The 27,704-nt window shown below is 40.3% G+C and overlaps 1 non-coding gene across 1 annotated transcript; it reads left to right on the top strand.

Moving 5' to 3' along the window:
* Positions 1-17,228: 17,228 nt before the first annotated feature.
* Positions 17,229-17,335, top strand: LOC112711254 (small nucleolar RNA R71). The gene has a single exon (XR_003157384.1). It is a non-coding gene; the product is annotated as a small nucleolar RNA R71 (small nucleolar RNA).
* The last annotated feature ends 10,369 nt before the right edge of the window (positions 17,336-27,704 follow it).

Raw genomic sequence — 27,704 nt, 5'->3', positions numbered from 1 at the left:
CCAAGTTCCTGAAGGAATTGATGACCAAAAAGAGAAGTTGGAAGAATAATGAGACCGTGGTGCTCACGAAAGAATGCAGCACCATCATCCAACATAAATTGCCCCAGAAATTGAAGGATCCTGGGAGTTTCCAAATCCCTTGTATCATTGGGAAAATCACTGTGGAAAAGGATTTATGTGATCTAGGAGCCAGCATAAATCTAATGTCTCTAGCAATGATGAAAAAAATGAAGATTGAGGAAGCTAAACCAATAAGAATGGCCCTGCAACTAGCAGACATATCATTTAAATTTCCCCATGGGATAGTAGAAGATTTGTTGGTAAAGGTGGGAGACTTCATCTTTCCAGCAGATTTCGTGGTATTATACATGCAGGAAGGAGCTAAGACTTCCATCATCTTGGGAAGGCTATTTTTAGCCACTGCCGGAGCCATTATTGATGTCCAAAAGGGTAAACTTGTCCTTAGATTACATGAGGAGAAAATGACATTTAATGTGTTTAAGGCCATGAGTTACCCACACAACTCATTGGGAGAATGTATGAGGTTGGACTCCGTTGAAGCTTTGGTACAAGAAACCCTTGAAGAAGAACTTGAAGCATTAACAGAAGAAGAATTAGCAGCAAGCGAAGAAGCTGCAGCCGCTGAAATGCATGTTCAAGGAATGCTAGAAAAAAAGGAGGAAAGAAAAGAAGTACCCAAACTGGAGCTTAAAGCACTGCCAACTGCTCTCAAGTATGCATACTTGGGAGAAAATAAAAGTTATCCAGTGATCATAAATTCAGCCCTCAGCCAAGAACAAGAGGAAGAGTTGCTTTAAGTCTTACAAAAGCATAAGGATGCCATTGGATGGACACTTGCTGACTTGAAAAGAATCAGTTCAGCCATATGCATGCATAAGATACTCCTGGAAAAAGGTGCCAAACCTTCCATTCAGCCCCAAAGAAGGTTAAATCCAGCAATGAAGGAAGTGCAGAAAGAAGTTATGAAGTTGTGGCAGGGGGAGTAATCTATCCAATTTCAGATAGCCAATGGGTCAGTCCAGTTCAAGTGGTTCCCAAGAAAGGAGGAATCACTGTAGTGCCCAACGAAAGGAATGAGCTAATCCCTACAAGAACCATCACAGGCTGGAGAATGTGTATTAACTACAGGAAGCTCAATGAAGCCACAAGAAAAGATCATTTCCCACTTCCCTTCATGGATCAAATGTTGGAAAGACTTGCAGGACATGCATATTATTATTTTCTAGATGGTTATTCAGGATAAAACCAAATAGTGGTTGATCCAAGAGACCAAGAGAAAACATCATTCACCTGCCCATATGGAGTGTTCGCCTACAGGCGCATGCCATTTGGGCTATGTAATGCGCCCGCAACTTTTCAACGCTGCATGCTCTCCATTTTTTCAGATATGATAGAGAAGTTCATTGAAGTTTTCATGGATGACTTCTCAGTATTTGGAGATTCCTTTCCTAATTGCCTAAACCATCTTGCCTTGGTATTGAAAAGATGTTAAGAAACCAATTTAGTCTTGAACTGGGAAAAATGTCATTTCATGGTGACAGAGGGAATAGTTCTTGGTCATAAGGTTTCTAATCAAGGCATTAAGGTAGACAGAGCTAAGGTGGAGCTAATTGAAAAGTTACCTCCACCAAGTGATGTCAAGGCGATTAGGAGCTTTTTGGGACATGCTGGCTTCTACAGAAGCTTTGTTAAAGATTTTTCAAAGATAGCCAAGCCCTTAAGCAATCTCCTAATGTCTGATACACCATTATTTTTTATGAGAAATGCATGCTAGCATTTGAAAACTTGAAAAAGAGGCTATCCTCAGCTCCTATCATCACCCCACCTGATTAGAATTTACCATTTGAACTGATGTGTGATGCATCTGATTTTGCTGTTGGGGCAGTGTTAGGACAGAGAAAAGAAAATTTGGTGCATGTCATATACTATGCCAGCAAGGTCCTTAATGATACTCAAAGGAATTATACCACTACCGAAAACGAGTTGTTGGCAATAATTTTTGCATTTGACAAATTTAGATCATATCTTATTGCCTCTAAAGTTATTGTTTTCACTGATCACGCAGCACTCAAATATCTATTTGCCAAACAAGATTCAAAACCAAGACTAATCAGATGGATCTTATTGTTGCAGGAGTTCAACATTGAAATCAGAGACAAAAAGGGTGTGGAGAACAAAGTGGCAGACCATCTATCCAGAATCCCTTGTGAGAAGGATGACGCCCATGATACAAGTGTAAATGAATTCTTCCCAGATGAGTAGCTAATGATGATTCATAAAGCACCATGGTTTGCGGATATTGCCAATTTTAAAGCAGCTGGTGACTTACCCCCTGGAATCAACAAATATCAAAGAAGGAAACTCATCAATGATGCCAAGTATTTCATTTGGGATGAACCCTATCTCTTTAAGAAATGCTCAGATGGAATTGATACCAGGGCATCTTAGCCAGTTTCACTGACCTTTTCTTTACTGTTTTTAAGGTAGTTTCATGCATTTCCTTAGGAAATAAGCTAGTTTTGGGTAGATATTCACTTACACCTTGATTCAAGCATACATTGTGAATTTTACATGATTTCATGAGGATTTTGCATGAGTTTAATAACAAATTGTATGTTGTATTACCCATGACTTGGACTAGAACTTTGATGCACTCTATTGCTTGATTTCAGAACCAAAGGAAGCAAGGAAGAACCACTTAGCAGTCACGTTAATCTAATTAACGTTACAACTAACGTGGAATTGGAGGTAACTTGCAAAGTTAATGAGAAAAGTGATTGCCAATAACGCTCTCGAAGCCATCATTGCCCACGTTAAGAGTCACGTTAACTAAGTTAACGTGAACTCTAACGTGAAGAAGGGACTTTGAGCCAACGTTAGTGACACTTAACATTATCACTAACATTGGCCAATGATCATAAGTGGCCACGTTAGAGTCCACATTAACTTAGTTAACGTGGCCTCTAACGTTAAAAGGGGAAGGAAGCCAACGTTAGTGACACTCAACATTGTCACTAACGTTGGCCTAAGGTGTAATGTACCACGTTAACTCCCACGTTAACTTGGTTAACTTGGGAGCTAACGTAAGAGGCAAGGGTGGTCGACAACGTTAGTGACACCCAACATTGTCACTAATGTTGGAAGCAACCACAAAACCCCAAGGAGCCACGTTAACTTCCACGTTAACTTAGTTAACGTGGAAATCTAACGTTGATGAGTGAAAGATGAGCCAACGTTAGTGACACTCAACATTGTCACTAACATTGGGGATGGCTAAGAATGGCCACGTTAGAAGCCACGTTAACCTAGTTAACGTGGACTCTAACGTGAGACATAGGGGCACATTGGAACATTAGTGACAATGTTAAGTGTCACTAACGTTCTCGAAGGTTGGCAAGGCCACATTAGAAGCCACGTTAACCTAGTTAACGTGGACTCTAACGTGAGACATTGGGGCACATTGGAACGTTAGTGACAATGTTGAATGTCACTAACGTTCTTGAAGGTTGGCAAGGCCACGTTAGAAGCCACGTTAACCTAGTTAACGTAGGCTCTAACGTGAGGCAAATGGGTACATTGGAATGTTAGTGACAATGTTGAGTGTCACTAACGTTCTCGAACTCATACTTTCACTAAAATGTTAACACCCCTAACGTCCTGAGCTAAAATCTCTGCCCACTTCACACTTTCTCTCTGCAAGTAAAACGAAGCCCAAATGAAGAAGAGAACTGCTTCAAACTCAAGATCCAAAGGCCCAAGACTTGAAGAGCCAACTAGAAGCTGAGAAGAGTAATATATATAGGAGTAGCTTTGAATTATTTAGAGAGTTCTGGAAGTTGGAAAATAGCACTACTCTCTGTATTTTACTCTGCTCTTCTAGTTCCATGATGTATTCTCCATCTTTGTTTTCAATTTCTAGAGCTATGAACAACTAAACCCCTTTCATTGGGTTAGGGAGCTCTGTTGTAAGTTGATGGATCAATACTAGTTTTCATTATTCTTCTTCTATCTTTTCTCTTGATTTTACTTGAAAGCTTTCGATCTTCATCCCATTGGGTAGTTATCTTGGAAAAAAAGCTATTCAACTGAGCCTTGAAAGAGGAATGAAGAGATCAAGCTAGAAATGCTTTCTCATGCTGGACCAAATTGGGTTTGGATGGATATGTGACTATAATCCTCTCAATACTTGATTTGGGAAATGCATGTGGTATAATCAGTGACCACACTTCATCTCTTCTCATGAACAATTGACCAACGAATTGGCTATTGATCAAGATTTGAGAGATTGAATTGCAAGAAATTGTAATTCAATCAATTAAGATTGCCAAGGAGATCAATGAGTGCATTGATTGAGGAAGAGATGAAAATGAACTTGATCCGGAAAATTGCAACATCTCCTGCGCCCAATGAACTCCCTAATTCTGATCTCACCCATTCTCTTTAATTTCTGCGTTTACTTTCATGAACAAACACCCCATTCCCATTTACAATTCTGCAATTTACTTTTAGTCATTTACTTTCAGCCCTTTAATTCTAGCATTTACTTTTTCTGTTATTTACATTCCCACCATTTTATTTTCTGCAAATCTCAACCCAAATTCTGAATTCACTCAACTAGAACATTCTTCTAATTAAAGTTGCTTGATCAATCAATCCCTGTGGGATTCGACCTCACTCTATTGTGAGTTTTTACTTGACGACAAATTCGGTAGACTTGCCGAAGGAAATTTGTTGAGAGGCAGTTTCCACCTGCATCAAGTTTATCCTAGTTGATTGATTAATTGATTATCCTAGTTAGACGAATCATATTGGAGTGATAAGTAACAAAGAAAAGTAAATGCATGAAACTACCTTAAAAACAGTAAAGAAAAGGTCAGTGAAACTGGCCAAAATGCCCTGGCATCACAACACCAAACTTAAAGCTTGCTTGTCCCTAAGCAAGTGTTGGAACAAGAGAATGATGAATGGAATGCCAAGAGAAATTAAATCAAGGAATTGGGTAATTGTTCAAGCTTAGAGAGATTGGATTGCCAAGGACATCAATGAATGCATTGATTGAGGAAGAGATGAGAATGAACTTGATCTGGAGGATTGCAATATCTCTTGATCCCAATGTTCGTTTTATTTTTAGTTCTTGCATTTACTTTTCTTGCCATTTTACTCTTCTGCACTTTATAGCTTTTCTTTACTTCTATGCCATTTACATTTCCTTGTTACTTATCACTCCAATATGATTCGTCTAACTAGGATAATCAATTAATCATTGTTTGCTTAATCCGTTAATCTCTGTGGGATTCGACCTCACTCTATTGTGAGTTATTACTTGACGACAATTCGGTATACTTGCCGAAGGAAAATTTGTTGAGAGACAAGTTTTCATGCATCAAGAATCCTTAGGAGGTGCATCTCAGAAGGAGAAGGACGAAAGGTCCTGTGGAGTTTTCATAGTGCTAGTTATAGAGGTCACTTTGGAGGAGAAAGAACTGCCGCAAAGGTGCTGCAATGTGGGTTCTTCTGGCCCACTATCTTCAAAGATGCTAAGGAATTAGTGAGAAGCTGCAACGAATGCCAAAGGGCTGGCAACATGCCCAAGATAAATGAGATGCCACAGCAATACATTCTAGAGCTTGAACTGTTTGATGTATGGGGAATCGATTTCATGGGACCATTCCCACCTTCATATTCAAACAAGTTTATCTTGGTGGCAGTAGACTATGTATCTAAGTGGGTGGAGGCAGTGGCGACCCCAACTAATGACAACAAGGTAGTCATAAACTTTCTTTGAAAGAATATCTTCACCAGGTTTGGAGTCCCACGAGCCCTCATCAGTGACGGAGGGAGCCATTTCTGCAATAGACCATTGGAAGCCTGATGCGGTGGAAATTGGTGAATTAAAAATTATTAAAATATGTACGTTGCAAGTATAGTTCTTAACTCACCAGAAATCCACTTATCAATTTAGAAAGGTGTCACAGGAATTTAAAATTAAAATACTGGGAGTATGAATCCCAGGTCGTCTCCCAACGAGTTGCAGGAAAGTGTGCTATTTTATTAATCAGATGTTTTCAAAAAAGTTTGAGTTGAGTAAACAGGGAATTAAAATGGAGAATTTGAATAATATAAATAAAAGCCTTGACTGGGAGTTGATTAGTTGGAAGCCCCATTATTGTTGGATTACTCTCTAGATTAATTGATAATTAAAGGTTATCCTGTTTAGTTATCTCTTACTAGGTAAGGGAAAGTCAAACAAGTTGGAATGCTATGTCCGTTCACAAGTTGCAACCCACTTAATAAAAAGGGATTGGTGTTAGTGACTGGAGGGCAATCCAACAATAAACTCAATTACAATTTTTCTTTTAAGCCTTCCAACTCAAGGGTTCCTTTCAATCAACTCCCCATCAAGTTAGGGAATTACTCGCTCATTGTGAATGTAAAATTCATAACATATGAAAGAAAATTGAAGAAAGACATTGTAAATAAGAATCAAAATAATCAATTAAAAATAAAAGTAATCCTTGTATTAAATAATCCTAAAAATATTCCAATGGTAAAATCAACAAAGCGAGGGACATGGAAGAGTAAAGCCAAGTAAAGAAAACGAACTAGAATGACGAAGTCTTAATGAGGTAATAACTCTTCTCAGTATCCTAATGCAAAAAGTGGTAGAAAAATAAATCCTAAGAACTATCAATGTTTCAAGAGAGAAAACCTAGAGGAGGAGTAGAAAACTAGATCTAAAACCGAAAACTGTGTAGAATGAATTGTTGTCCCTGGTTTCTGCATGTTCTCTGACTCTAGTCTGCTGTTTTGGGCTGAAAACTGGGTCAAAATAGGGCCCGGAATTGCCCCCAGCGAATTCTGCAGATTATGCAGATCGCGCACGTCATGCAATCGCGTCATCCATGCGAACGCGTCATTCGCGTTTTCCCCTGCCACGCGTTCGCGTCGTCCAAGCTTCCGCGTCGCTTGTGCTTTTCCACTCCACGCGGTCGCGTGAGCCATGCGGTCACGTCACTGCGATTTCTCCTCTTTCGCGTGAACGCGTGAGCCATGCGGCCGCGTCACTTCTCGCTGGTCATCTTCTCAATTTCTCATGTCCCTTCCATTTTTGCTAGCTTCCTTTCCAATCTCCAACTCATTGATGCACTATAAAGCCTGAAACACTTAACACACAGATTACAGCACTGAATGGGATAAAGGAGAATAAAAATACATAATTAAAAGTCTCTAGGAAGCAGTTTTCAATCATGTAATAATTTCAGGAAGGAAATATAAATGCATGCTAAATTAATGAATAAGTGGGTAAGGATCATGACAAAACCACACAATTAAACACAATATAAACCATAAAATAGTGGTTTATCATCCTCCCCATACTTAAACATTAGCATGTCCTCATGCTTAACTGAAGGAGATAAGATAAATAAGTATGAACACGTAGAAACTCATGCAATGCAATGCAACCTATATATATGAATGCAACTATATGATTTTTGCCCACTTGATCAAAAGTAAATAATCTCTTCAAAACAATTACAAATCAAATTCCACTAATTCTATCATTATACAGTAAGACAGATAAAAGTGCAAGAAGATAGCTCATGAAAGCAGGGAACATGGAAATTCAAGCATTGAACCCTCACTGATGATGTATGTACGCTCTAATCTCTCTAGTGTATAGGGTAATCACTCTATCCTTCTCTAATTATGCTTTCTAACTTTTGTTCTTCTCCTAACCAATCAACAACAGTTAATATACCAATGCAAACATCATGAGGTCTTTTCAAGGTTGTAATGGGGCCAAGGTAAGGGTAGGGATACATATATGGTTAAGTGAGCTTATAAATTGAATCTTTAATTAACCCAAGCTTTAACCCAACCTATATATTTTATATAACCTTAGAATTCATACCTATCTACCAAGAATTCCCTTTTTACATTCCATACTCATGTATCAATTTTATCATATGTGCATTGATCTTTGAATTTTTTTAATTCAGCTTTGGGGTGATTTTGTCCCCTTATTTATTTATTTATTTATTTTTTATTTTATAGACATAAAAATAAACATAGCTTATCAATGCACATAGATTTTTAATTCTTATAGTTTCACATGAGTAGGTATCCAAATTCCCATTGTATTATCATGACACATTCCCTTAATAACTTTTGCTCCCACAAATTCCCATACTTAACTAGCATACACAATTCTATCTTAAGCTAACCAAAGATTCAATTTGGGATATACAATTGTTTTTCCGCTTAAGGCTAGTAATGTGATAAAATATAGAACAAATGGGATTTAAAGGCTCAAAGTGGTTAACAAAGGTAATTGAAAAGGGTAGGCTTAATTTGGATAAGTGAGTTTAAACAAATAACGGCCTCAATCATATGCAAGCATACAAACATAATAAATATTGGACATATAGGATGAAACAAAATATAGATTACAATCATAGAGAAGTAAACACACAAGAATAAAATAATTATGGTTAAATAATATAACCATGCATAAAGGCTCAAATCTTCAAAGGTTGTGTGTTCTTTAGCTCAAACATCATGTTCTAAATACAACTTCAAGCAATTTTAACATAAGAGTTTTGATTAAAATTAGTGAAATTTTGTTCCAAAGATAGCTTTTTAGAAGAAACTTATTGTCTTTTCAATCAAGTAGAACATGCATGCAACTGTCCTATTACTATGCAATTTATCCTATTCTATAAAAGAAAGAAAATCTAACTAAAATATCCTAATTTATTGGTGTTAGAGAAGAGAAATTACCTCCGAAAGTCAGGTACTGACCGACCTCCCCACACTTAAGGCTTTGCACCATCCTCGGTGCCATCTGTCAGGAACAATGGTGGGCTGGTGGCAGTGTCTCCATAGTCGGGGCCGTCATGGCTCCTTGTGCTGGTGAAGGAAGTGGAGTCTGGGGTGTCTAAGTCTCTGCAATCTCCTCTAAGCAGCTCTCTGAGATGTTTGAATCGGCGTTGGTTGCGGCACTCTCAGAGCTTGGCTTTCTTTTCGTGTGCTTCCAACCGCTTCAGTATTTGATGCAGCAGCTGACTAGTAGATGGGGGAGGAGCTGCAGCATCCTTTGTGGACTGGCTGGTAGTGGCAAGTTGTGGCCTGAGATATCTCCCGTTATGGACATACTGATCATCCCGTGGAAGAATGGCTTTGGTGTCTCCAGCTCTGTAGGATACTCCGACTGCTGAGATAAGGTCAGAGACTAATGCGGGGAAAGGTATGTTGCCCGAGATCTGCACATGTTCCATAGCATTCCGGATATATCTTGGTAAATTAAGAGGCTGGTCTGTGAGGATGCACCATAGTAGAATGGCCATGTCTGCTGTGAAGGAGGACTCATGAGTACTCGGGAAGACGTAATGGGACATAATCTGTACCCATACGTGAGCCTCTAAGGTGAGTGCAGAAGCCGAGATTCCCTTAGGACGGGAACGATGGTATCCGAAGATCCATTTACTGTCAGGTCGAGCGATAACTCTGAGAACAACGTCCCAGTCAAAGGTGTATGCCTGGCGCTTGATTGCGGCTTTCTGAAAGGCGTCCAATCCTTTGGAGCAGGTGGGAGATCTAAGGCTTGCTGTATGGCCTCTTCTGTAACGGGGACTTGTTTCTGGCGTAAATAGACGAACTGCAGAGTTGGCAGGTGGAAGTTGGAGTAGAACTCAACAACCCAAGAAAGATTAACCTATCGTGGCTGTCTCTGTAAGAATCCCCAATGTCTTTGTGCAATTTATGGCTCAACAAATTCAGCGATACGAGGCAGAAGGATAAGAAGGTGTTCATTGTTGTAATTTCGAGCTGCCAGAATAGGAAACATCTGCTCACAGTAGCGATTTGGGAATCGTGCAGTGTCCTTGGCTGGGAAGGCTCTCTCCTTTTCATCAACCTTGATAATCCTTTTAATTCTTTTTGTTGAGGGCTTGACTGCAGTTGAAAAAGGCTCTGCCACTGATGCTCTCTTCGTTCCTTTCCTTGCTGTGGGTTTAGGGGTAGCTTTCTCTTTGCCTTTCTTGGTGGCCATTCTAAAAAAGGGAAAAAGTAAGTTAAATCCAAAGAAATAAAGCAAGGAAGGGGATAGAGTGAGTGAAAATCAGTGCACGGTAAAGATGAATGAAATAAACACATGGTCATGACAACATGTGAAAAGATCAAGAAAGGGAATGGAATAAGTGCACGATAGGGAAGTAGATGCAAGATGTTTATTGGCATGCCGGCAAGGGCATGAGTAGCATAGATCAAGCATCACTTCGAAACAAACTATCACGTTTGTATTAGCAATTAAATTCAGTTAATAAAATATTAAAGGGAATTTGTGAAAAACATGCTTTGAATAGTAGAAAGTATAATAGAGAAGTGCATAATGCCATATGGGTTTTTTCACAAACACATAGCATGCATGGTAATTAAGATATAGAAAGTATTAAAGCAAACATGCAAGCAACCCTTTAAAGAAAATAATATATAATTGCCAAATAATTTGCAACAATCCACAAGCATAGAATGAGGAATAATAACTCAAATAAATTTCTAACACCATGCAAAAAGGAAAGAAGAAGAAAGAAAATATGGATAATGAAAAGAAAAAGAAAAAGAAAAGAAAATAACATATAAAATAAGAAGAATGATAGAAAAGGAAGGAGGGAAGAAGAAAATAAAACCTTGTTAATGGAGGTGAGAGAGAGAGAGTGAAAGGTGAGATAGAAGGAAGAAGGGAGAAGGAAGAAATAAGGAGGGAAAAGAAAAATTAAGATTTGGAGGAGAGAAAGATAAGATATTTTGGCAATTTTGGTTGAGCTGTGCGGCGCAAGCGACGCGGACGCGTGGGGCACGCGTTCGCGTGATTGCGCTTTGATTAGGTTGACGCGGTCGCATCGGTCACGCGGTCGCGTGACCCTGTTCATGCTACTGGCGCGAGGGCAGCCTCGCGCCTGCACAACTCTCTGTTCAAATTGATATATTTGCCAAATTTGGGGTGACGCGATCGCGTGGGGCATGCGATCGCGTGAGTGGGCTACAGAAGGGATGACGCGGACGCGTCAGCGACGCGGTCGCGTGATAGGGATGGTGCGTCCAACACCATTCCAGCACCACTCTCGCACAATATTTTATTGTGCACCTCTTTTTACGTCAAAAATCAGGGCACGCGGCCGTGTGGGGCACGCGGTCGCGTGGGAGGCCAGGAATCCCATGTGACGCGGACGCGTTAGCGACGCGGTCGCGTGGGACAATTTGTGCCATTGGCACGCCTCCAGCCATGCTCCAACTAAACTCTCTGTTTGTTTTTTATTTTCTCACCGCTCCTTGCGACGCGGACGCGTCGCTGATGCGGTCGCGTAGCGTGGCTTTTTTTTTATTTTATATGCAAATGCAGATGCATGAAAGTACTGAGAAAGAGAAGAGTTATTAAATAGAAAAACTAAGAAGAAAAGAACGATCATACCATGGTGGGTTGTCTCCCACCTAGCACTTTGCTTTAACATCCGTATGTTGGACGCTCCACTAGCTCAATCTTCTGCCATATGGGGATCTTCCAAGAGGAAGATCTCAAACTCCTTGTTTTTCTGCATCTTCTCGCCATGGTACAGCTTCAGACGTTGTCCATTAACCTTGATAAGTTCAGAGCTTGAAGGGTGGCTTAGGTGATAAACTCCGTATGGTTCGGCCTTCTCTACTCTGTATGGACCTTACCATCTTGATCTTAACTTGCCTGACATGAGCCTCAGTCGAGATTTGTAAAGGAGGACTAAATCCCTAGGCTGGAACTCTTTTCTCTTTATGTGCTGATCATGTACAGCCTTCATCTTCTCCTTGTATATTCTTGAGTTCTCATAAGCTTCTAGGCGAAGGCTCTCCAGTTCTTGCAGTTACAACTTCCTTTCAGCTCCAGCTTCCTCAATTCCCATGTTGCACTCCTTGACTGCCCAAAAGGCTCTGTGCTCTACTTTAACTGGGAGATGACAAGCTTTTCCATAAACTAAGCGGAAAGGACTCATCCCAATGGGTGTTTTATATGCTGTCCTGTATGCCCATAGTGCATCTTGTAGCCTGGTGCTCCAGTCTTTTCTATGAGGTTTGACTATCTTCTGCAAGATATGCTTTATCTCTTTGTTTGACACCTCGGTTTGCCCATTGGTTTGAGGATGGTATGCTGTTGCAACCTTATGAATTATCACATGCTTCTTCATTAATCCTGTGAGTCTCCTGTTACAAAAATGGGTGCCTTGATCGCTCACAATTGCTCGTGGTGATCCAAAGCGGCAAATAATATGGTTTCTCACAAAGGAAACAACAGTGTTAGCATCATCAGTGCGGGTAGGAATTGCTTCCACCCATTTGGAAACGTAATCCACAGCTAACAATATTTAAAAATGACCATTAGAATTTGGAAACGGACCCATGAAGTCAATGTCCCAAACATAAAAAATTTCACAAAAAAGCATAATTTGTTGAGGCATCTCATCCCTCCTGGATATATTACCAAATTTTTGGCATGAGAGACAAGATTTACAAAACGCAGCAGCATCTCTAAAAAGAGTAGGCCACCAGAATCCACAGTCTAAGATCTTTCTAGCTGTTCTTTGAGGGCTAAAATGTCCTCCACTCTCAGATGAGTGACAGGCCTCTAGAATGGACTGGAATTCTGATTGAGGCACACGTCTAATTACCTGATCAGCGCCACATCTCCATAAATATGGGTCATCCCATATATAATATTTAGACTCGCTTTTCATCTTGTCTCTTTGATGCTTAGCAAAGTGTGGAGGAAATGTGCGACTAACTAGATAATTAGCTATAGGTGCTTACCAAGGGACTACTTCAGATACTGCTTGCAGGTTATCAAATGGAAAATTATCATCTATAGGAGTAGAATCATCCTTAATGTGCTCAAGGCGACTCAAGTGGTCCGCCACTTGATTCTGATTACCACTCCTATCCTTTATTTCTAAATCAAATTATAGCAGTATCCAACGTATGAGCCTTGGTTTGGACTCCTTTTTAGCTAATAGATACTTTAAAGCTGCATGGTCCGAATACACTACTACTCTAGTACCAAGTAAATAAGCTCAGAATTTATCCAGAGCAAAAACAATAGCAAGAAGCTCTTTCTCAGTAGTAGTATAATTGGATTGGGCAGCGTCTAAAGTCTTAGACGCATAAGCAATAACAAAAGGATCCTTACCTTCACGTTGAGCCAGCGCTGCTCCTACTGCATGGTTGGAAGCATCACACATGATTTCAAACGGCTGGCTCCAGTCTGGTCCTCTCACAATTGGAGCTTGAGTCAGGTTGGTCTTCAGCTTATCAAACGCTTGTTTGCAATCCTCACTGAACTCGAACTCAATATCCTTCTGCAGTAATCTGGATAAGGGAAGTGCTACCTTACTGAAGTCCTTAATAAATCTCCTGTAAAAACCTACATGGCCAAGGAACGAACGGACTTCCCTCACAGAGGAGGGGTAAGGTAAACTAAAAATAACGTTCACCTTTGCTGGGTCTACAGAAATGCCAGTATTAGATACAACATGTCCTAGTACAATCCCTTGTTTTACCATAAAGTGACATTTTTCAAAATTTAATACAAGGTTTGTATTGACACATCTATCTAATACTCTAGATAATCCATCTAAGCAAAGACTAAAAGAATCACCATAAACGCTAAAATCATCCATAAAAACCTCCATACAGTCCTCAATAAGATCAGAGAAAAGACTCATCATGCACCTTTGGAAAGTGGCTGGTGTATTGCACAAGCCAAAGGGCATTCTCTTGTAAGCATAAGTCCCAAAAGGACATGTAAAAGTAGTCTTTTCCTGATTCTCAGGAGCTATATGAATCTGGAAATAACCTGTGTAACCATCTAAAAAGCAATAATGTGATTTACCTGAATGTGCTAGCTTAATGTCTTGAGTATTCACTTTCATCTTTCTTACTTGTATGCTTGTCTCCTTAAGTTAATCAAAAAGAAAATGTTATGAAAAGAACAAGAGTGGAGTTATTTTATGAAGTGCATTCTGAATGTTTGTGGTAGGATGATTAGTAAGCTAAGTTGGTTCACCAAGTAAGGAAAGAAAGCAATTATCTATCCTAAGTCCTATGTTTGAGACACATCCTTTGAGACTAACTAAACAATAAGATCCCAATAAGAAAAGAGAAAGAGCAATAAAAGTGAAAAAGAAAGAAACACAATAAGAAAAGAAACAATGCTAGGCACCAAGGGTTTCAAAATTGAGGCATGTGTCTGTGGTGTTTATGTACAAGGGATATACTTGGATGAATAAGCTCTTAGGGGTGCCTTATCACTTGGTAACTTGGATTAACTAATCCGGGATTATCAGCTGAAAGTCCACTATCAAGAGTAACCTTTGCTACAAAACACTTAGTAACCCAAAGAGGTGCTGGACACCAAGGTCTCAAGAAAGGAAAAATAACAAACCATGTGCCTGTGGTGTGTATGTATGAGGGAAAGAGACTTGAGGGAGTAAGTCCTTAGGGGTGTCTTAACACCTAGCACCTTAAACCAACTGGTTTGGGAGTGTTGGCTGAAAGCTTATCATAAAGAGTCGCCCTCTTACAAAGCACTTAGCAAAAAGAAAAATAAACTTTGAAAAAGAAGGAAGGATCAATAAAAAAGAAGTCTCAAGGGATGCAATCAAGAAAGTGACTAAGGATTTGATAAAGGCTTGAAACTTAAAGGGAAAGAACCTAAGTTGCTATGCATGAAACCCCATAAACCAGGAATGCTACTTCTATTTTATCTTCTTTTTCTTTCATTTCATTCTTCTTATGCTTCAGTACTTGCTTAGGGACAAGCAAGCTTTAAGTTTGGTGTTGTGATGCCAGGGCATCTAGGCCAGTTTCACTGACCTTTTCTTTACTGTTTTAGGGTAGTTTCATGCATTTTCTTAGTGAATAAGGCAAGTTTTGAATGAAAATACACTCACACCTTGATTCAAGCAACTATTGTGAATTTTGCATGATTTCATGAGAATTTTGCTAGAATTGCATGATAAATTGATGATGCATAATCTCATGACTTTGGCTAGAGCTTTGATGCATTTTAATTGCTTAATTTCAGGGCAAAGGAAGTAAGGAAGAACCACGTTAGTATTCACGTTAACCTAGTTTAACGTGAACACTAACGTGGAATGGTAAAGCTTGCAACGTTAATGAGAAAAGTGATCACCAATAACGCCTGCGAAGCCATCCATAGCCCACGTTACTTGCCACGTTAACTAAATTAACGTGGTAGTTAACGTAGAAGCAAAAGGGAACTCCAACGTTAAGAGAAAACGTGAACACCAATAACGTTTTCCTCCAACGTTAGTGGTAAAGGTGAACACCACTAACATTGGAGAACTTGGCAATGATCCACGTTAAGAGTCACATTAACTTAGTTAACGTGAACTCTAACATGGAAGAGGAAAACAAAAGCCAACGTTAGTGACACTCACTTTTGTCACTAACGTTGGACCAACTAGCATTGCCTACGTTAACTTTCACGTTAAGACCATTAACGTGAAAGTTAACGTGGAGTTGAGATCAAGGAGCCAACATTAGTGACACTCACTTTTGTCACTAACGTTGGGAGATGGCATCACTACTACGTTAAGAGCCACGTTAACTTAGTTAACGTGAGTTCTAACATATGGAATTTGGGCATTTGGAGCGTTAGTGACAAAGGTGAGTGTCACTAACGCTCTCGAAGGTGAAACACACCCACGTTAAGAGTCACGTTAGCTATACTAACGTGAACTCTAACGTGGGAACAAAGGGCACTAAGCAACGTTAATGGGAAAAGTGATTCCCATTAACGTTCGCGAAGGGGTATAAGCCAACGTTATTGGGAAAAGTGAGTCCCAATAACGTTGGCCAAAATTTGAGAAAGCAACGTTAGTGGTCACGTTAAGACCACTAACGTTGGATTTAACGTGGATGTATGAGGGTGGAACGTTAGTGGAAAAAGTGAATGCCACTAACGTTCTCGAACCCACAATGGCACTCAATGTTAAATATTACTAAATACCCAAAGCCTAATTCATATTTCTCTACAAGTTGGGCCCACTAAAGATGAGAACTGCTTCAACTCAAGATCCAGAGCCCACATCCAAGACTTGAAGAACTCACTAGGATATCAAGAGGAGTAGTATATATAGGAGTAGTTTTAAACTATAGAGAAGCTTGGCACTTTTGGGAACTACTCTCTATAGATTTACTTTTCTGCACTTTTAGCATGATTTCTTCTTTTCTGCCATTTTTCATTTCTAGAGCTATGAACAACTAAACCCCTTTCATTGGGTTAGGGAGCTCTATTGTAATTTGATGGATTAATTATAGTTTTCATTCTTCTTCTTCTTTCTTTTCTCTTAATCTTACTAGAAAGCTTTCGATCTTAATTCAATTGGTTAGTTGTCTTGGAAAAGAAACTCTCCATAATTGGATCTCTTTTGAGCCTTGGAAAAGGAATGAGGAGATCATGCTAAAAATGCTTTCTCATGTTGGACCAAATTGGGGTTTGGGCGGATATAGTGACATGTAATCCTCCTAATACTTTGATTTGGAAATACATGTGGTATAATCGGTGACCACACTTCATCTCTTCCCATGAGTAATTAAATCAAGGAATTGGGAAATTGTTCAAGCTTAGAGAGATTGGATTGCCAAGGAATTGGGATCCAATCACTTAAGATTGCCAAGGAGATCAATGAATGCATTGATTGAGGAAGAGATGAGAATGAACTTGATCCGGAGAATGCAACATCTCCTGAACCCAATGATTTCCCCATTTCTGACTTACCCATTCTCTTTACTTTCTGCCATTTATTTTCATGCTCATTACCCCAAATCCCCATTTAAGATTCTGCACTTTAATTTTTGTTATTTACTTTCCAGTCATTTAAATTTCTGCATCTCAATCTAAGTTCTGTTTAGCTTAACTAGCATATTCTTCTAACTAAAGTCGCTTGACCAATCAATCCTTGTGGGATTCGACCTCACTCTATTGTGAGTTTTTACTTGATGATAATTCGGTATACTTGCCGAAGAGAAATTTGTTGAGAGACAAGGCTTCTTCAATGGTTTTCTTCTTGTTTAGAGAGCCCCTTGATGAATGGTCTACAGCCTTCTTTGACTCATAAGAAAGACCTTCATAGAAAATGTGAAGTTGAACCCATTCATTGAACATATCTGGTGGGCATCTTCTTGTTAAGTCCTTGAACCTCTCCCATGCCTCATAGAGAGTCTCACCATCTTGTTGCCTGAAGGTTTGCACCTCAGCTCTCAGCCTGTTAATTCTTTGAGGAGGATAGAATCTTGCCAAAAACTTGTTCACCACATCTTCCCAATTTGTCAAGCTCTCCTTTGGGAAGGATTCAAGCCACTTGGATGCTTTGTCCCTGAGTGAAAAAGGGAACAAAAGCAGCCTATAGACATCCGGGTGGACTCCATTAGACTTCACAGTGTCACAAATTCTCAGGAAGGTGGTTAGATGTTGATTGGGGTCTTCTTGAGCACTTCCTCTAAATGAGCAATTGTTCTGAACAAGGGTGATTAGCTGGGGTTTTAATTCAAAGTTGTTGGCTTGTATGGTGGGCTTTTGAATCCTACTTCCACAGTTTCCTGGATTTGGATTGATGTAGGAGCCTAGAACTCTCCTTTCTTGCCCAACATGGTTTGTAGGGCCTTCTCTAGCATGGTTGTGAGCTTCTCATTCATGATTGTTTTCCAAGTTCTCCTCCATGTTGGTTTCAAAATACTCTTCCTCTTTCTCAGCACCAACAACTCCTTTCCCTCTTGCTTCCCTCCTTAGTCTCCGGAGGGTTCTTTCAGGTTCTGAATCGATGGAAGTTTAAGCTCCCTCTCTTCTCCCTGTCATACAACTAACAAAACACACAGCAAGAGATGAAATGAAGAGGTTATTCTTGTTAGAGTAATTGTTAGTGTGAGTGGTACAAATTATCATATAGTTAGTGGGTTAGTGAGCAGAATTGTAAATAATAATAAAGAAACAAAGAAAACAGAGGGGGTATAGAGGGTGAGGAAGAAACAAAACAAACTGAAGGTAAACAACTAAATAAAATGAACAAACAAAAGAAAAATGCTCAATCTAGTGAACTTCCAACTTAATCATTGTTGATACAAAATCAATCCCCAACAACGGCGCCATAAACTTGATGCGTGAAAACTTGTCTCTCAACAAATTTCCCTTCGGCAAGTATACCAAATTATCGTCAAGTAAAAACTCACAATAGAGTGAGGTCGAATCCCACAGGGATTGATTGGTCAAACAACTTTAGTTGAAAGAGTATGCTAGTTGAGCTAAACAGAATGTAGTTTGAGAATTCCAGAAAATTAAATGGCGGGAAAGTAAATAGCAGAAAATAAAGTGTAGAATCTTAGATGGGGATTTGGGGAAATGAGCATGTAAATAAATGGCAGAAAGTAAAGAGAATGGGTAAGATCAGAAATGGGGAATTCATTGGGCTCAGGAGATGTTGTATTCTCCGGATCAAATTTATTTTCATCTCTTCCTCAATCAACGCATCTATTGATCTCCTTGGAAATCTTAAGTGATTGGGTTCCAATTCCTTGGCAACCCAATCTCTCTAAGCTTGAACAATTGCCCAATTCCTTGATTTAATTCCTCATGGGAAAAGATGAAGTGTGGTCACTGATTATACCACATGTATTTCCAAATCAAAGTGTTGGGAAGATTACATGTCACTATATTCGCCCAGACCCCAATTTGGTCCAACATGAGAAAGCATTTCTAGCATGATCTCCTCATCCCTTTTCCAAGGCTCAGAGGAGATCCAATTATGGAGAGTTTCTTTTCCAAGACAACTAACCAATTGAATTAAGATCGAAAGCTTTCTAGTAAATCCAAAGAGAGGAAAGAAGAAGAGAATGAAAACTATAATTGATCCATCAAATTACAACAGAGCTCCCTAACCCAATGAAAGGGGTTTAGTTGTTCATAGCTCTAGAAATGGAAAATGGCAGAAAAGAATACATCTTTAGCTAAAAGTGCAGAAAAGTAAATATACAGAGGGTAGTTCTCCAAAGTGCCAAGCTTCTCTATAGTTCAAAACTACTCCTATATATACTACTTCTCTTGATCTTCTAGTGAGTTCTTCAAGTCTTGGATGTGTGCCTTAGATCTTGAGTTGAAGCAGTTACAATCTTTATTGGGCTCAGCTTGCAGAAAAGTATGAATTAGGCATGGGCGTTAGTGAAGTTAACGTTAAGTGACATTGTGGGTTCGAGAACGTTAGTGGCAATCACCTTTTTCACTAACGTTCCAACCCCATATAACCCACGTTAACTCCAATGTTAGTGGCACTAACGTGACCACTAACATTGCCTTATAAACCTTCGCAAGCGTTATTGGGACTCACCTTTCCCAATAATGTTGCCTTGTGCCCCTTGTCCCTACGTTAGAGTTCACGTTAGTGTAACTAACGTGGCTCTTAACATGGGTATGCCTCATCTTCGAGAGCGTTAGTGGCACTCACCTTTGTCACTAACGCTCCAAGTGCCCCTACTCTCCATGTTAGAGCTTACGTTAACTAAGTTAACGTGGCCATTAACGTGGTAGTGAATGCCATCTCTAACGTTAGTGACAAAGGTGAGTGTCACTAACGTTGGCTCATCAATCTTAGCTCCACGTTAACTTTCACGTTAGTGGTCTTAATGTGACCACTAACGTGGGCAATGCTAGTTTGATCCAACGTTAGTGACAAAGGTGAGTGTCACTAACGTTGGCATTGTTCCTCTCTTCCACGTTAGAGTTCACCTTAACTAAATTAACGTGACTCTTAACGTGGTTCATTGCCACATTTTGGAGCGTTAGTGGTGTTCACATTTACCACTAACGTTGGAGCTTTCTTTGTCTCCATGTTAACTACCATGTTAATCTAGTTAATGTGGCAATTAACGTGGGCTTATGATGGCTTCACAGGCGTTATTGACGATCACTTTTCTCATTAACATTGCAAGCTCTTTCCCATTCCACGTTTGTGGTCACGTTAACTAGGTTAACGTGGCTACTAACATGGTTCTTCTTTGCTTCCTTTGTCCTAAAATCAAGCAAATAAAGTGCATCAAAGCTCTAGTTAAAGTTATGAGATTATGCATCATCAATTTGTCATTCAATTCTTGCAAAATCCTCATGAAATTATGTGAAATTCACAATAGTTGCTTGAATCAAGGTGTGAGTGTATTTTCATCCAAAACGTGCCTTATTCTCTAAGAAAATGCATGAAACTACCTTAAAACAGTAAAGAAAAGGTCAGCGAAACTGGCTTAGATGCCCTGGCATCAGTCTGTGAGGATGCACTATAGTAGAACGGCCATGTCTGCGGTGAAGGAGAACTCATGAGTGCTCGGGAAGACATAATAGGACATAATATGTGCCCATACGTGAGTCTCTAAGGTGAGTGCGGAAGCCGAGATTCCCTTAGGACGGGAACGATGGTATCCGAAGATCCATTTGCTGCCAGGTTGAGCAATAACTCTGAGAACAGCGTCTCAGTCAAATTTGTACGCTTGGCGCTTGAGTGCAGCTTCTTGAAAAGTGTCCAGTCCTTCTGGAGCAGGGAGAAGATCTAAGGCTTGCTGAATGGCCTCTTCTGTAATGGGGACTAGCTTCTGACGGATATAAACAGACTGCAGGGTCGGCAGGTGGAAGTTGGAGTATAACTCAACTACCCAAGAAAGATTAACCTGTCGTGGCTGTCTCTGTAGGTATCCCCAATGTCTTTGTGCAATTTGTGGCTCAACAAATTCGGCAATACGCGGTGGAAGGATAAGAAGGTGTTCATTGTTGTAATTCCGAGCTGCCAGAATGGGGAATATCTGCTCACAGTAGCGATTGGGAAATCGTGCAGTGTCCTTTGCTGGGAAGGCTCTCTCCTTTTCATCAACCTTTATAATCCTTTTAATTCTTTTTGTTGAGGGCTTGACTGAAATTGAAGAAGGCTCTGCCACTAATGCTCTTTTAGTTCCTTTCCTTGCTGTGGATTTGGGGGTAGCTTTTTCCTTGCCTTTCCTGGTGGCCATCCTGAAAGGAAACGAGTTAAGACATGAATAATGCAAGGGTTATAGCAAAGAAAAGAATGGGAAAGGTGGTAATCAATGCACATGAATGGATAATGATGTGAACACATGGTCATGACTACATTTGACAAATCAACAATGGAAATATAGCAAGTGCATGGGATGACAATTAAATACAAGTTGTTTATTGGCATGCCAGCAGAGGGCATGAGTAGCATAGATGAAGCATTCAATGTCCAAATTAGATTACCAAGTCTTTCAAACTAATAATATGGTTGTAAAAACAATTATATTTAATTAATAAAATATAAAAGGGATTTTGTGAAAAGCAGGCATTTAGAGTAGTAGATTTAAAAGAAATCTAAAAATAGTGCAAAATGCCATATGGGCGTTTTCACAAACACATAGCATACATGTTAAATAAGGTATGAAAAATATTAATTTGAACATGCAAGTAACCCTTAGAAAATAATATATAATTATTAAACAAGTCCTAAACAATCCACAAGCAACATATAAAAATAATGACCCAAATAAAATTCCAACACCATTAGGAGGAATAGGAAAAAAAAAAGAAAACATGGATAGGGAAAGTAGAAGAGAAAGAAAAAGAAAACATGAAAATAAAAAAAAGAATGAAAAAGTAAGGAGGGAAGAAGAGAGAAGAAAAACCTTGATAATGGTGGTGGAAGAGAGGGAGTATAAGGGAGAAAGAAGGAAAGAGGGGAAATAAAATAGGAATGGGATGAGAAAAGAAAAGATAATCTGGCAGATTTGAATGAGTTGGGCGGCGCAAGCGACGCGGACGCGTGGGGCACACGGTTGCGTGGAAAGCCCTTAAGTGAGGTGACGTGGACGCGTGACATGATTTGCACTAGTGGCGCGAGGGCAGCTTCGCGCTCGCACAACTCTCTGTTTAAATTATGCTTTGCCAAAATTTGGGGTGACGCAATCGCGCCAGATGGAAATAACAGCACGGATGCGTGGGGCACGCATTCACGTGGCAGGGCTTGTGCGACTAGCACAAATGCAGCCCAAGTCCAGCTCAACTTTCGGCCATTCACCCTTTTTACGTCGAATTGCAGAGCCACGCATTCGCATGGTCGATGCGGACGTGTGGGGAGGCCAATTTACAAATGACGCGATTGCGTCATCCATGTGGTCGCGTGGATCAAATTGTGCCAAAGGCACGCCTCCAGCCACATTCCTGCGTAACTCTCTGTCCCATTTTCTTTCTTTCCAATGCACATGCGACGCGGATGCGTCAGCGACGTTGGCGCGTCGCGTGCCATTTCTTCTTCTTTTTTTTATATGCAAATGCAGATGCAAACTAAATGTGCTAATAATGAGAAGTATTATTGAAAAAACAAAACTAAGAGTAAAGAATGGAATGATCATACCATGGTGGGTTGTCTCCCACCTAGCACTTTGCTTTAACGTCCTTAAGTTGGACGCTCCATTAGCTCAGTTTTCTGCTGTTAGTGGATCCTCCAAAAGGAAGATATCTAACTCCTTGTTTTTTGTCACCTTCTCACCATGGTAGAGCTTCAAACGATGTCTATTAACTTTGATGAGTTCAGAGCTTGAAGGGTGACTTAGGTGAAAAACTCCGTACGGCTCAGCCTTCTTGACTCTATATGGACCTTCCCACCTTGATCTCAGCTTGCCTGGCATAAGCCTCAGTCTGGAGTTGTAAAGGAGGACTAAATCCCCAGGTTGGAACTCTTTCCTCTTGATGTGCTGATCATGTACAGCCTTCATCTTTTCCTTGTATAGCCTTGAGTTCTCATAAGCTTCTAGGTGAAGGCTTTCCAATTCTTGCAGTTGCAACTTCCTTTCAGCTCCGGCTTTCTCAAATCCCATATTGCACTCCTTTACTACCCAAAAGGCTTTGTGCTCTACTTCAACCGGAAGATGACAGGCTTTTCCATAAATTAAGCGAAAAGGACTCATCCCAATGGGTGTCTTGTATGCTGTTCTGTATGCCCAGAGTGCATCTTGTAGCCTGGTGCTCCAGTCTCTTCTATGAGGTTTGACTATCTTCTGCAATATGCATTTTATCTCCCTGTTAGACACCTCGACTTGCCCATTAGTCTGAGGATGGTAGGCTGTTGCTACTTTATGAATGATCCCATGCTTCTTCAGTAATCATGTTAGTCTCCTGTTACAAAAATGGGTGCATTGGTCACTCACGATTGCTCGTGGTGATCCAAAGCGACAAATAATGTGGTTTCTAGCAAAGGAAACAATGGTGTTAGCATCATCAGTATGGGTAGGAATTGCTTCCACCCATTTAGAAACATAGTCTACAACTAACAGTATATAAAGGTGGCCATCAGAATTTGGAAATGGACCCATGAAGTTAATGCGCCAAACATCAAAAATTTCACAGAAAAACATAATTTGTTGAGGCATTTCATCCCTCTGGGATATATTACCAAACCTTTGGCATGGGGGACAAGATTTACAAAATTCAGCAGCGTCTTTAAAAAGAGTAGGCCACCAGAATCCACAGTCTAAGATTTTTCTAGCTGTTCTTTGAGGGCCAAAATGTCCTCCACTCTCAGATGAGTGACAGGCCTCTAAAATGGAGTAGAATTCTGATTGAGGTACAAACCGTCTAATTACCTGGTCAATGCTACATCTCCATAAATATGGGTCATCCCATATATAATATTTAGACTCACTTTTCAGCTTGTCTCTTTCGTGCTTAGTAAAGTTTGGAGGAAAGGTGCGGCTAACTAGATAATTAGCGACAGGTGCATACCAAGGGACTACCTCAGATACTGCTTATAGGTTATCAAATGGGAAATTATCAGCTATAAGAGTGGAGTCATCTTTAATGTGCTCAAGGTGACTCAAGTAGTCTGCCACTAGATTCTGGTTACCACTCCTATCCTTTATTTCTAAATCAAATTCTTGTAGTAGCAGTATCCAACGTATAAGCCTTGGTTTGGATTCTTTTTTAGCTAATAAATACTTTAGAGCTGCGTGGTCTGAATACACTACTACTTTAGTACCAAGTAAATAGGCTCGGAATTTATCCAGAGCAAAAACAATAGCAAGAAGCTCTTTATCAGTAGTAGTGTAGTTAGACTGAGCAGTGTCTAAAGTCTTAGACGCATAAGCAATGACAAAAGGATCCTTACCTTCACGTTGAGCCAGCGCTGCTCCTACTGCATGGTTGGAAGCATCGCACATGATTTCAAATGGCTGGCTCTAGTCAAGTCCTCTCACAATTGGAGCTTGAGTCAGGGCGGTCTTCAGCTTATCAAACACTTGTTTGCAATCCTCACGGAACTCGAACTCGATATCTTTCTGCTGTAACCTGGATAGGGGAAGTGCTACCTTACTAAAGTCCTTAATGAATCTCCGGTAAAAACCCGCATGGCCAAGGAACGAACAGACTTCCCTCACAGAGGAGGGGTAAGGCAAACTTGAAATAACATCCACCTGCTGGATCTACAGAAATGCCAGTATTAGACACAACATGTCCTAGTACAATCCCTTGTCTTACCATAAAGTGACATTTTTCAAAATTCAATACAAGGTTTGTACTGACACATCTATCTAGTACTCTAGATAAACTATCCAAGCAAAGGCTAAAGGAATCACCATAAACGCTAAAATCATCCATAAAAACCTCCATACAGTCCTCAAGAAGGTCAGAAAAAAGACTCATCATGAACTTTTGGAAACTAGCTGGTGCATTGCACAAGCCAAAGGGCATTCTCTTATAGGCATAAGTCCCAAAAGGACATGTAAAAGTAGTATTTTCCTGATCTTCAGGGGCTATATGAATCTGGAAATAGCCTGTGTAACCATCTAAAAAGCAATAATGTGATTTACCTGACAGGCGATCCAGCATTTGATAATTGAATGGAAGAGGGTAGTGATCTTTACAAGTGGCTTGGTTGAGACGCCTGTAATCAATGCAGACCCTCCAGGCGTTCTGTACTCTGGTTGCTATGAGTTCTCCATGCTCATTCTTCACTGTAGTGACTCCTGACTTCTTGGGCACCACTTGTATTGGACTCACCCATTCACTGTCTGAGATGGGGTAGATGATATCTGCCTCTAGTAGTTTGGTCACTTCGTTCTTGACAACCGCTAAGATAGTGGGGTTCAGTCTTCTCTGGGGTTGACGAACGGGTCTTGCTCCCTCTTCTAAAAATATTCTGTGCACACAAACTTGAGGGTTGATGCCTACTATGTCTGCCAAACTCCACCCAATTGCCTTCTTGTGCCTCCTCAGCACACTCAGTAACTGTTCTTCCTGTTGAGAAGTGAGGTCCCGTGCAATGATAACTGGAAACTTCTGCTTGTCCTCGAGGTAAGCATATTTGAGGTGTGGAGGGAGGGGTTTCAATTCTAACTTCTGCTCATGGTTAGGCTCTGGATTGTCTGGAGCTGGTGGCAGTGGTAGAGTACTTTCATTGTCCTCAGAAAGTGTCCCCACACTTGGACCTTGTCCTATGTACTTCTCTTCAAACTCCTCCTGGTGAACTTTAGCTACGGTTTCATCTATGATGTCACACTGGAGGATAGAATGATCTTTTGGAGGGTGCTTCATAACTCTATTCAGATTGAAGCTTACTACTCGGCCGTCTATTTCAAAAGAGTATGTTCCTGAAAAAGCATCTAATTTGAACTTCGAGGTCTTCAAGAAAGGTCTTCCGAGTAGGATTGATGATGGCTTCTCTGAGTCATTTTGGGGCATCTCCAGGATGTAAAAATCAATGGGGACTGTAAGCCCCTTAATACTCACTAATACATCTTCAGCAACTCCAGCCACTGTAATAATGCTTTTATCTGCTAACACAAAATGAGCTGCCAACTTTTTTAAGGGAGGGAGCCTCAAAACATAATATATAGACAAAGGCATTATACTAACACATGCTCCTAAATTACACATGCAGTCAGAAAATATCACACCTCCAATGGTACAGCTAACCATGCATGGGCCTGGGTCACTACATTTTTCATGTATATTTCCCATTAAAGCATATATAGAACTACCTAAAGGAATAGTTTCTAATTCGTTAATTTTGTCTTTATGTATGCATAAATCCTTTAAAAACTTTGCGTATTTAGGTACCTGTTGAATAACATCAAAAAGGGGAACAGTTACCTCAACCTTTTTGAATATTTCTATCATTTTGGGATCAGGTTCCAACTGCTTCCTGGGCTTCCTTGTAAGTTGTGGAAATGGAATAGGAATGGCGTTTTCTACAGTGTCTGCGCCCTTTGGTGCTTCTTCCTATGATTGAGCTTCTTCTTCCTCAGCCATGTCCTGTATATCCTTTTCCTCCTCAACATCTTCTATTTCCACTACCTCTTCAGCTGAGGTATGTTCTGGTGGGTTTGGCTCTTCCTGATTCCTCTATTGTAATGTGGTTCTGGACCTTAGGGTGATGGCATTAATTCCACCCTTTGGATTGGGTAATGGTTGAGAGGGGAGTCCACCAGAGCTTGAAGACTGGTTGTTGGAGTTGTTCAGTGATCCAATCTGTGAGACAAGGGCTTGCAAAGTAGAGTTCAGACCATTCAGAGTAGAAGTAAGGTTGTTTTCCATGGCATGTTGTCTCCGACCAATAGATTGTAGTAACTCATCATTAGGAGATGAAGAGGGATAAGTGATCTGAGAGGTCTGCTGAGATGCTTGAGGCTGTCTGAGATGAGGTGCTCTGTAGGCCTGATTCTGATTCTGCTGCCTGAAGTTATTATTGTTATTCCACCTCTGATTTCCATTGTTATCTCTGCCTCCTCTATTATGATTGTCCCTCCAACCCTGGTTGGAATTATCTCTCAAACCTTGGTTGGGATTATCCTACCATCCATGGTTGTAACTGCCACCTTGATTGTACCCTTGATTGGGGCAGTCATAGAAGTTATGAGTGGCTGCCACAGTGTGGTCTTCTGGTTGGAGTTGCAGACACTCATCAGTATATTGACTGTAATCTGCATAAATTCTGCATACTCTTTGTGGAACCAACTGTTGGCTATGCTGTGGTGGAGAAGGCTGAACTTGCTGAGCCTGTTGCTGACTTAGTTGCATCTGCTTCAGCAAGTTAGTCATTTCACATAAGCTTTGAGTTATAGCAGCAGTCTCTTTGCTAGAGGATACCTCTGCAACAACTCTTGACCGACTTTGTTTTTGCCTGTGATTCCTAGTAGATTCAGCTAAGTCGCTAATCAATTGTCATGCCTCTTCCGTAGTCTTGTACTTTTTCATAGACCCATTGCTAGTACCTTCCAATGTGGTCTTATCTTGAGATTTCATCCCCTGTGTAAAGTAGCCGAGCAACACTATCTTGTCAATCATATGGTGGGGACATGCTTCCAAAAGATTATTGAAGCGCTTCAAATATTCATAGAGAGTCTCAGATTCGTCCTGAACGATCATGGACATGTTTTTCCTCAGTTTATCGGTAACCTCAGCTGGAAAGAATTTCTCCAAAAATTCTCTTCTAAGAGTATCCCAGTTGGAAACAGTTGTTCCGGGTTGAGTGTAGTACCACTCTCTTGCCTTCCCCTCAAGAGAGAATGGGAAAGCTTTCAACAGAATAGAAGTTTTGTCAGTACCATCACGCTTAACA

Source organism: Arachis hypogaea, chromosome 1, assembly GCF_003086295.3.
Source record: "Arachis hypogaea cultivar Tifrunner chromosome 1, arahy.Tifrunner.gnm2.J5K5, whole genome shotgun sequence".
NCBI lineage: Eukaryota > Viridiplantae > Streptophyta > Magnoliopsida > Fabales > Fabaceae > Arachis > Arachis hypogaea.
The sequence above is the reverse complement of the archived record's forward strand: the minus strand, read 5'-3'. Positions and strand labels throughout refer to the sequence as shown.